This window comes from Peromyscus maniculatus, chromosome 10 (assembly GCF_049852395.1).
Source record: "Peromyscus maniculatus bairdii isolate BWxNUB_F1_BW_parent chromosome 10, HU_Pman_BW_mat_3.1, whole genome shotgun sequence".
NCBI lineage: Eukaryota > Metazoa > Chordata > Mammalia > Rodentia > Cricetidae > Peromyscus > Peromyscus maniculatus.
In genome coordinates this window covers 39,865,504-39,877,824 of record NC_134861.1, presented here as the reverse complement: position 1 = coordinate 39,877,824, position 12,321 = coordinate 39,865,504, and positions in this window count along the sequence as shown.

The following is a 12,321-nucleotide window of genomic DNA, read 5'->3' as shown; positions in this document are numbered from 1 at the left end:
CCAGATAGACAAGTGGGGAAGTTTCTTTAGGCAGTAAGTCAGACATTCCCTCTGCTGTGGGGTGTCCTGTATGCTCTGAATGTGTTGCTCTGATTGGTTAATAAATAAAGTGCTGATTGTCCAGTAGCCAGGCAGGAAGTATGGGTGGGACAAAAAGAGAGAATTCTGGGAAGTGGAAAGCTGAGTTGGAGACACTGCCAGCCGCCGCCATGAGAAGCAAGATGTAAAGTACCAGTAAGCCACGAGCCATGTGGCAACTTATAGATTAATAGAAATGGGTTAATTCAAGTTATAAGAATTAGATAGCAAGAAGTCTGAGCCATTAGGCCAAACAGTTTAAATAATATAAGTATCTGTATGTTTATTTGAGTCTGAGTGGCTGCCGGCCTGGGGGGCACTGGAGATAACTCCAGCTACATCCCTCCATCTGAAGAGTTAAGCACTGGATATTGGAGGAAAATAGTGCACTGAGAAAAAGTTCATCATGGAAATATAGAGAAAGTGAGTTGTAGGCTACTTGTTGATAAATTCTGATCTCCAGACTTCTTTCCTAAATGAAATTATTTCCTTATTATTTAAGCTAGTCTGAAATTTTATTATTTTGTTGTTATTATCCTCATTTAAATAAACTGCTTGAAATATTTTTGGGGAGCATAAATCCAAATAAGACATAAAATCCAAATAAGACTAGAAAGCGATAGCAAATGTACTAACAAGCCATTCGTTATTGGGGCCCATTCCAACCCATCTTCTTGACTGTATGACCTATGGCTAGTGTCTTATTCCTATCCATTCACAAAGGTCAGCCCAAACATCCCTCTCTAATGAAGGCAATTTGAACTTGCTGACTCAATTAACCAGTCAGTTACTGCTGTCTCTCTACTTTGGACATTCCCCTCCAGTTTTACAGCCAGAACAGAGATGTGTTGTTGGTCATATGCCTTTTGAGGGCAGTATATTCGCTGAGGGCAGGCACTGGGCTTCTTCATCCTTATTTCCTAGTATAGTTTCTGCCAAGTAGCAGGTATCAATCCAACCATGTAGCTCATTATTATTTGAAGGGAGCAACTGCTAATTGAGAAGGAAGAATGCATTGGGCTCTTTGGTGACAAAAGTTTAATCCCAGAGAACAGTTTATTTTTGTGTTTCTTTGAGGAAAACCCAGAAAATCTTGGTGTATTTCTATAGTCTGAATACTCAAAGTGGACGACCCTTGGTTTGACCTCATTTCCTAAGCAAAGAAACTGAGACCTAGAGCAAAGAGGTGACTTGCCCAAAGCTACATAGATTAAACTTGAGATCAGGAAGGGAACTCCTATCCCCTTTTACTCCCACCCCTGTCCTCCTCACCTTCTGTTTTTCTGCTTCTTGTGTGCCCCTGACCCTTGGCATGACCCCAGTTGGAGTGTTTCTCTGAATTCTTGCTTCTCTGTTGCAAGAATAGAATGGTTCTCACTGGATTTCTTTTTGCTAGAAGCAGATAATATAAACATGTGATAGCACTCAGAGCACCATTAGACTAGGACATTGCATTTTAGGCTCCTTTCCAAGCTGGGGTTCTATGCAGGAAAAGTTACTCACTTCCTACAGTGACAGGAAAAGACTGTAGAACCCTGCAATTTGGCAAGTCTACAAAGAGTAAAATTCAAGGCATTACAGAGAGCATCTTTTCCCCATTTGTTTTAACAAGCATTGTTTCATTTTAATAATCTGTGACAAGATGTCTAGCTAACAAGAAACACCTGTAAGTACATCAGACATAGAGACATGCAGTCAGCACTAGGACCCTTCCCTGAAACACTCGGCTAGCTACCCTTTCAATTTAGTAGTTTACTTTTGAATGTTGTACATGCATATTGAGCACATTTCCCCTCCTATTCTTCCCGTTAGTCACCTTTGTCCTCTTAGACTGCTTTACTTCTAGTTGTGTGCCATGTATACATGCTTGATTGTATGTATCTATATAATAACTAGGAACCACAAATGAGAGAAAATGTATTTGTCTTTATGAGGTTGACTTAATTCAGTTAATATGATTATCTTCATTTATCTTTATTTTTTTCAGAGCTGAGGACTGAACCCACCGAGCTAACCTCCCAACCCCATCTTCATTTATCTTAATGCAAAAGATGAGACTATTAGTGGGGGAAAGTTGGTAAAACATTTTAATATATAGGCAGAAGCCCTCCATCCTGAGATCAGTGGAAGAGTGGCACCCTTGTCAGTGGATACTGCTGGGTGGCACACGGAGGCTTTCATAGCCTTAGAAATTCATAGAAAGGGATGGTTATTGCTCCAGTGTGCTTATTTTATGCAATATATATATATATATATATATATATATATATATATATATATATATATATATACTGATAGACAGACTGGAAGCCAGATATGGTCTTGTAATCCCTGGGAGGTTGAGGCAAACAATAGGAACATGAACTCGGGGGCCTGCCTGGACTGATAGAGAGACCTGTCTCAAAAAACACAAAAAGAAAGAAAGAAAGAAAGAAAGAAAGAAAGAAAGAAAGAAAGAAAGAAAGAAAGAAAGAAAGGAAGAAAGAAAAGCAGATAGAATGCAGATTAATTTGGACTTAGGCATCTGAATTAAATGAAAAACAGAAAACTAGCCATTTTCTGCTCTGTCATATTGAAGTAGTACTAAAAAAATTACTTAAAGAATTTAAACAAGTTTCATTATTATCAGAACTTTTATGTGTTGAGTACAATGCTAGGCACTGGGGACAGGGGAAAACTGGAAAGGGGAACCTACCCCCACTTTTCCCCCCCAGGATACTCTTGAGGAGAGAGGGATAAGAAGTATTAGTTAGAAAGGTAGAGGGGAGATAAATAGAAACACAAGATAGCCTTGGGAGGGCCTGGATCAATATCCACCAGCCCCTCCTGTCTCTTCTAAAGGGCTATTTCTAGGAATGCCAAGGGGTAGAGCAAAGACCTCCCCCCAGCACAGCCAAGTGCAGACCCTTCCAATTACCTGGTAACCACACACGGTGGTCAAACAATCCTCTAATGTACCTCTGCTGGGTAAAACAAACTCAGATCTCACTAGGAAACTTTTGTGGGCCTCCATATAAAACCACAGCTGTGGTCTTTTGAGGAAAGGATGGAAGGAGATGTGTAGGTAAGTCTCAGGCTCCACAGGCTAATGGAATATGGTCTAGTTACTATCAGGGCTTGGCTGAAATATTAGATAGAGTGCACCTCTAAGGTAGTTTTAGAATCCAATAGTTAGTCTCCAGCTTTCTACTTTAAACTTCCAAGGTGGCATTTTATGCAGTAGGTACCAAGTGTCAGTTTCTAGGTAGCATCTTATGATGATGAAAATTCTTAGCCCTTTAGACAATGCTAGTGTCTGTTGGGGAACAAACTCTATTTTAGTTTCTTTCTTCATTTTTCTAGATGAGGTTTCACTATGTAGCTTTAGCTGACCTGGAACTCACTATGTAGACCAGGCTGGCATAAAATGCAGAGATCCACTGGCCTCTGCCTTTCCAGTGCCAGGACTAAAGGCATGCTCCATTACTCCCAGCCAGATTCTCTTTTAAAGTTGAGTCCTTGTTTGCTATTCATTTTTTTTCTCATTTTGTTTATTTTTAGAAGTCACGTAAGTCAAGATTTCCCTATTAAAGTATGTATTATGCTTAAGTGGTCCTGACGGTGACATGAACATGTGTTTGGTTTTGCCCACTGTTTTGCTAGACAAGTAGCTAACTCTTCACAAATCATCCTCTAACTTACATGGCTCTAAAGATGTGCAAGGTAGTTCCAGTTACTCTTTTACTTTACAGATGAGGAAGCAGAGCTCAGGGAAGAAACATTTCTGAGGAATATGGTCTGTGTCCTTCTCCATCTTATTCTTATAAACTGAGTGCTGTGCTACTTGAGATGGCTTCCAGGAATCTGAGGATCCTACCTAGGGATTTTCCATGCTTATTTCTAGGGAAATCTGCCCAGAATCCCCTTTCTCTTTCTTCCCCACTTATTTAACTTCATTGGTCCCTTAAATTGACCTTAGGCTTCCAGTAAATCACAGTGTGTTGTCCACTTAGACTAGTAGTTTTAAATCTGTGGGTCATGACCTCTTTGGGGATCAAACAATGCTTTCATAGGGGTCACATATCAAATATACTGCATATCAGATATTTACATTATGATTCATCACAGATGCAAAATGTCAGTTATGAGGCAGCAACAAAAAGAATTTTATGGTTGGGAGTCACTACAACATGAGGAATTATAGACCAATCTCTTCTCCCTCTTAATCCCTTTATATATGATGTAACAGAGTACAGAGTGTAGTCTGCAAGGACAAAAATAATAGTATGAGAGTCAATATTGAAGAGAACAGCTCAAGCACTTTTACAAGGAGAAGAAGTGGGTACAGGTAGGACCAACAACTTAGCAGAGGAGAAGGTGCCCATATAGATACCTGCAAATTACGTGCCCATAGCATGTAGTCAGAAGTTTTCCGGTGTCCCACTTGGCCTGCAGTAGGGACAAATCTTTCCCACTTGTGTCCTGAAGCCACTTAGTCCCAAGTAAACACACAGAGGCTTATATTATTTACAAACTGTATGACCTATGGGTCAGACTTCTTGATAGCTAGCTCTTATATCTTTTTATTTATTTATTTTTTATTTTTCTATTTTCTATTTTTTTATCTATATATTTTATTTTACAATACCATTCAGTTCTACATATCAGCCATGGGTTCCCCTATTCTCCCCCCTCCCATCCCCTCCCCTTACCCCCAGCCTACCCCTCATTCCCACCTCCTCCAGGACAAGTCCTCCCCCGAGGACTGCGATCAACCTGATAGACACAGTCCAGGCAGGTCCAGTCCCTTCCTCCCAGACTGAGCCAAATGTCCCTGCATAAGCTCCAGGTTTCAAACAGCCAACTCATGCAATGTAGCTCTTATATCTTAAATTAACCCATTTCTATTAATCTATGTTTTGACAAGTGTTCTATGACTTTACTGGTCTGCTCGCATGTTGCTGTTCCTTGGACAGTAGCTGGCGTCTCTCTCCGGACTCTGTCTTTCTCTTCTCTGTCTCTCTCCTAGGATTCCCTGCCTGCCTCTAAGCTGCCTTGCCATAGGCCAAAACAGCTTTATTTATTAGCCAATGGGAGCAACACATATTCACAGCATACAGAAAGATATCCCCCAGCAATAGCACCTTTGGGAGGCTCTGTAGGAAAATACTAGGAGCACTACGCTGGGCAGTCACAGGCACCAGCTAGTATAGGGTGATTGGCCAAATTCTGACTCAGGTCTCTCCCTAACCTTCCATGGTCAGAAATCTCTCATCACCTCTTATTCTCACAGAGTAGGGTTAAATCATTTTCTGAGAATTAAATATGTGAGACTTTGGTCTTAGGGTAAAGCCAAGTGGTATGACACAAGGTCAAAACTAGGGACCAAGGAAAAGTCTATATAAAAAGTTCTGACAAATCAATACCCTTCTACTTCTTAAGATGGCCAGCGGCTAGGCATCTACCTTATTCCTATGTGTGTGCGTAACTGTGTGTGCAGGTACATGTATGCATGTATGGGTGAGTATGAATATATATGTTCATCTGAGTGCAGGCTAGGGGGTCAACCTCTTGAGGTACTAGCCTTTTTTGTTTGTTTGTTTGAGGCAAGATTTTCTACTGACCAATAACTTATCAAGTCAGATGTATAGACTGGCCAGTGAGCCCCAGGGATCTGCCTGTTTCCTTTGCTGCAGTACTGAAATTATAGGTGTGCACTACAACACCCATAGTTCTTCACCTGGATCCTGGAAATTGGACTCGTGTCCTCATTCTTATAACACAAGCTCTTTACAAATTGAGCTGTCTTCCCGACCCACCTATTTCTATTTCTAGCTGTGGATTGAAAGTCCATTTTTTGAAGAAATGCTGTTTCTCTAGAGATTGCCATCAATCAGAATAGTATGGTTTTCCACTACCCCAAGCAAAACACAGCAGTTAAGTTCAATCCCAGACTCATACTACTTCTAATGAAACATTTGATGCATCACTCTTGAAAAAAGTTGCATCAACTATCCTGTGTAACTAGTTAGTTGATGAAGGCCTTTCACATAAAAGATTAGAACACACATAAGTTCAGTCAACGAATGAAATAAAAGCCGTTATGAAAAGGACTGTAATGAGATGGGTAACTCTGGGAAAATGGGGGAAGCTTTGAAAAAAACATGCTACTGATATATTCACAAACACAAGGAAACTCGATTTCTCAGTGTAATAGCAAGATGCGTGCATTAAGGGAACATCAGAACAATTAAGGACTCTTGGGAGAATGTATTTTTATTTCATTTTATCTCTCAAAAAATTTAAAATTCCATATAAAATTTGGGAAATAGCTGTTGAAAAACAAAAGTAGAGAGAATGGACAAGGAAGGATATAAAGAAAATTAGAAGCTCAATCTAGGTGCTTCTGCCACTATATATTAGGAGATCCGGAAAGAGAAGATAGGAAAGTGCAGAGTGGGCTGAGAGCTGGACCAGTGGGTCAGTGCTTGCCCCACAAGGATGAGTACTTGAGTTCAAATGTGAGATTCCACTTGAGCATGTAACAGTAACACTGTGAATCTGTGTGTGAGGGGAAATGGTAACAGATGGGTCAGTGGTTGATGGCCACCAGCCTAGGTCCAGATACAATTAGAGACCGTGTCTCAAAGAAACAAGGAATACAGTGGTAGCCTCCTCTAGCCTCATCATACACATGAGTATTTGCATGCCCCCACACAAAAGTATGTCACACACACACACACACACACACACACACACACACACACACACCATACATACTCATACACAAAAAGATTAGATAGTAGATAATGGAAAGGATAAAATATCAAAAACAATGTAGGAATGTCTCCCATATTCATGTATATAAAATTGTACATTGCCAGGCTCTGTTTCTTTATACCTTATATAGGATTTCCCATCAAAGCATGTGAATTCCCAATTTTAGAATATCAAGAGTAAAGGTACCGGAAGGAGAGGATTCGAATGGCTTCAATCAGCAAAGCTTCATTAGATGCTAAAACACAGCAATATATTCAACTGGTTGAGGCATAGCAATCTCATGTCTGTATTCGGGTTATCAACCATTGAGTCTATAAGGTAGTATATAGGCATTTTTGACAGAAAAAAATGTGTCAAGAATCTTATCCACTAGAAATTTTAGGAAGCTTCTGAAAAACAGGCTTTATAAAATGAAGTTTGGCTGGACATGGTGGCTCACATCTTTAATCCCAGCACTCAGGAGGCAGAGGTGGGCAGATCTCAGTGAGTTTAAAGCCAGTCTGTTCTACATTAGTGAGTTGCAGGACATCAAGAGCTACATAGTGAGACATTGTCTCAAAAATATAAATAAAATGAGAATAAAATGAAGTCTATGTGGCAGACTTGAACATTAGTATTCAAAAGGCAGCGGGGTGATGGCTACAATGCATAGGATGCAGAATGGGAGGGGAGTATGGGAGAGGAGAAGGCAACATTCAATAAAGCATTTTAAATTGTAGTAGAGCATTTGCAAAAATAGCCTAAGGATTTCAAGAGACCCAAGAAAAAAGTAGTAATAAACACATTGAAAATAATAAGGAAATTAAAAAGCAAGAGTTTATTAACAACTGCAGGAAAACAGAAAACGATAAGTATTATGAGGAAAGCTGTGTAAACCCAGTGCATTTCTTGCTGAGGAATCAACATTTATGTTGTCAGAATGATGCAAACACTGATTATTGATTATCCCAACATTTTATGTGTAATTAAATCCAGGGGATGAAGGATGATGATGGTGGACGGTAGCTAACTCCATAACTTGCATAACAGGAAGAAAATAAGTAAGGCCTGTAATTTGTAGAACAGGATATACTGGTGTTAGAATCCTATTTTCAGACAGGGAGATAATTATGAGGAGAAGAATTGAAAGAGGTTGACTGAGGAGCAGGATGTCACAATCTTTCAGTATAAGCCAATTTATTTGATTTATAAAATATAACAATTTTAATTCAGATAAAGTAACACGTTCAGCTTTAAAATAATGCTTCCTGGGTAGCTTTGCTTGCCATTCCTTATAGAATCTCAATTACTTGTGACGTTAATCATCTCCAGCTTAACAAGGTTTAGAATCGCCAAGGAGACCCACCCCTGGCAATGAGGACATTTGAGGATGTTTCTGGGGAATTTTTTTTGAAATTTAAACAATACCAATTCTGTTTTATTGATTTTTTAAAAAAATTATTTATTAAAAAAAGTTTTAATTTTCATACCAATCCCAGTTCCCCCTTCCTCCCCTTCTCCTGCCCCCACCACTACCCCTAACCCTGCCCCCATCTACTCCTCAGAGAGGGTAAGGCCTCCCTTGGGGAGTCAACAAAGTATGGCACACTAAGTTGAGTCAGGACCAAGCCCCTCCACGCTGTGTCAAGGCTGAGCAAGGTATCCCACCCTAGGGAATGTGTTCCAAAAAGCCATTTCATGCACCCAGGATAAGTCCTGGTCCCACTGCTAGGGGCTCACCAAACAGATCTAGCCACATAACTGTCACCCACATTCAGAGGGCCTAGTTCAGTCCCATGTATGTTCCCCAGCTGACAGGCCAGAGTCTATGAGCTCTTATCAGCTCATGTGTGGATCAGCTATCTCTGTGGTTTTCCCTATCATGATCTTGACCTCACTTGCTCCTGTGATCCCTTCTCCCTCTCTTCAACTGAAGTCTAGAAGCTCAGCCCATTGCTTGGTTGTGGATCACTGCATCTACTTCTATCAGTTACTGGATGTAGGTTCTGTGATGACAATTAGGGTAGTCACTAATCTGATTATAGGGGAAGGTAAGTTCAGGCACCCTCTCCATTTTTGCTAGGAGTCTTAGTTGGTGTCATCTTTGTGGACTCCTGGGGATTTCCCTAGCACCTGGTTTCTCCCTAACCCCCAATGATTCCCTCTACCAAGCTATCTCTTTCATTGCTCTTCCTCTCCATCCCTTTCTCCACTCAGCCATCTCAGTCTCTCCTGTTCCCATACTCCATCCCTTCCCTTCTGTTCCCCAACTTCAGTTTACCCAGGAGATATTAACTATTTTCCTTTCCTTGGGCTCTCCATGTGTGTCCCTTTTAGGATCATCCCTTTTACCTAGCTTCTCTGTTCATAGCAGCATTATTCGTAATAGTCAGAACCTGGAAACAACCTAGATGCCCCTCAACCAAAGAATGGATATGGAAAATGTGGTGTAAATGTAGTAGTACTCATTGATATATATATATCAAACATTGATATATATAAACTGTTGCTCTGATTGGTCAATAAATAAAACACTGATTGGCCAGTGGCCAGGCAGGAGGAAGTATAGGCGGGACAAGGAGGAGAAGAATTCTGGGAAGTGGAAGGCTGAGGAGAGAAACTGCCAGCCGCCACCATGACAAGCAGCATGTGAAGACACCGGTAAACCACAAGCCACATGACAAGGTATAGATTTATGGAAATTGATTAATTTAAGCTATAAGAACAGTTAGCAAGAAGCCTGCCACGGCCATACAGTTTGTAAGCAATATAAGTCTCTGTGTTTACTTGGTTGGGTCTGAGCAGCTGTGGGACTGACTGGCGGGTGACAGAGATTTGTCCTAACTGTGGGCAAGGCAGAAAAACTCTAACTACAGAGTAAGACCTGCCCTGAAAGAGGGTGGCACCATTCCATTGGATGGAGTCTAGCACTTAATAAAAAGAGGGAAAGGGGGAGGCCAGCTAAGAACTAACGTTTCCCCTTTGATGCCTCCTGATCCACCCATAAATGAGGAAGCTCCAACCATCACAGGTGTGAGGCTGTCCTGCTCTCATGTCTCCCTGCCCCCCATGGTGGACTATGCCTCAAACTATGAGCTGAAACAAACCTTTCCCTGGTTGTATCTTGTCACTAACCAAAACACTTGTCTTGTCCTCATTTCCCATCCCAGTTTCTTGTTCCCATCTCCTTTATCTAGATTATGTGATGTGTTATATTATGTTAGATTCACTTTCTCTTCAGTTTGATACTGGACAATGAACTCTTTGAGAACAGAGGTTGGCCTTCCATGAAGGAACACCAGGGACTTATCATATACAGTATTCACACTGGAGAAGCCCTAGTTTGTGTACATCAAGAAGAAATAACAGCCCTCTTCATCCTAAAAGATGTTCTGTGAGCAGCTAACCACAATAACAATGAGATTGAAATTTTAAAAAGTACCAACCAAGAATTTTGCTACTCAACAAATCACCTCTTTTCACTTTTCTGTTCCTATCTGGTCTTTGTCTATATGCAGACATGATATGTTCTCTATCATCGGTGAAGATGGGGTTTTCTGTAGTGATTTGCTCACTCCTTTAACACTCTGACACCTTTTCCTTGGTGGACATGTGGTCTTAATAATGGTTATTCTAAACATCTGTATAGTATTTTACAAGCTTTGTTTCCCATCATCCTCTAAGTGTCTCTGTTGATCAAGTCTTTCTTGCTAAACAGTCGGTATCATCACATGTATCTCATTATTTTTTTTTGATCATCTATCTAAATTCATTTCCTAGTAGATGCTAAATTGGTTAATTTAGGGGTTTGAATGAAAACTGTCCCCCATAGACTCACATATTTGAACACTTGCTCCTCAGTTGTTGGTGTTGTTTGGGAAGGTCATGGAACTTTTAGGACACAGAGGCTTGCTGGAGGAAATATGTTACTGGGGGCGTGTTTTGAGAATTTATAACCTTACTCCCCTTCCAGTTTGCTTAGTGCTTCCTGTGTGACAAAATGTGATCACCCATTTTCCTTCTCAGCTACCTGCCATGTCATTCCTCCCTAGCCATTATGGACTCCCTCTCTGGAACCATAAGCCCAAATAAACTTGCTGTGGGACGGTCTGTATGTCAAATTGCTCTGATTGGTCAATAAATAAAACACTGGTTGGCCAGTGGCCAGGCAGGAAGTAGGTGGGACAAGGAGAGAGGAGAATTCTGGGAAGTGGAAGGCTGACGAGGAGAGACACTGCAGCCGCCGCCATGACCAGCAGCATGTGAGGATGCCGGTAAGCCACCAGCCACGTGGCAAGGTATAGATTTATGGAAATGGATTAATTTAAGCTATAAGAACAGTTAGCAAGAAGCCTGCCACGGCCATACAGTTTGTAAGCAATATAAGTCTCTGTGTTTACTTGGTTGGGTCTGAGCGGCTGTGGGACTGGCGGGTGACAAAGATTTGTCCTGACTGTGGGCAAGGCCGGAAAACTCTAGCAACAAATGGCGCCCAACGAGAGGGCAAGAGTTTCCACCTAAAACCTGAGAAAAGATTCTAAAACGGGGCTAAAAACAGCTTCCTAACTGTCTCTCTCAAATGAGCAGCAGCTGCCGGTTTGAGTTCCTGGCGGGTTCCTGGCATGTGCGCTCGATCTGCAGTATGGCGGGAATGAGGCCTCTGCAAGTGGCACATTAAGCTGCATGGTGGATTTAGCCTTTACTAGTACAAAACAAAAAGAGGTTTCTGGGCTACACGCTGCTTGAATAAAAGCACAGACCCACGATGGCTCCCAGAGCTGGCGGAAAACATACCACCACCATGTTGGAAAGCTGAAGTGGGAGGAGCCAGCAGCCACAGCGCCGTTTCAGGCTTAGAAGGCTGCAGTTTAAAGCAATAGGCTCAAGGTAATATAAAAAATAAGCCACATAAAGATGGCTACCACACAGAGAATCTGGATTATGTTCTCTTTGATATTCGTAACTGAAGAGAAACATTTGATTGCAAAAGCTGTTGAGTTATGCCAAAATGTATATTTTAAAGGTACTTTGACTTCAAAATTTGGATGTAAGGATATGTTGCTTTGGAAAGGAGGCTCTGTTTTTGTTTCTACAGAAAGCCAGAGGCTATGGATTTGTTCCAGATTAAGATACATCAGGTTTGACCAGCCAAGACCACCTGAAAGGTCTCCGATGACACCATGGCCCAGATAATCCAACATCCAGAATCGTTTCAAGGCAACTGGCTCAGATGATACAGCCTCACGGACTACTCCATGATCCTAAAATTTTCTTTGTGTCCCCATAAGATACAGCGCCCCCCTCCAGCAGGAAGTAGTAAGAGAAGCTACGCCCAAATTCCCAAATATACCAAGCTGACTTTGGAGATGTGTAAAAGTTAAAACCTTCCTTTTAAAAAAAAGAAAGGGGAAGTGCTGTGGGACGGTCTGTATGTCAAATTGCTCTGATTGGTCAATAAATAAAACACTGGTTGGCCAGTGGCCAGGCAGGAAGTAGGTGGGACAA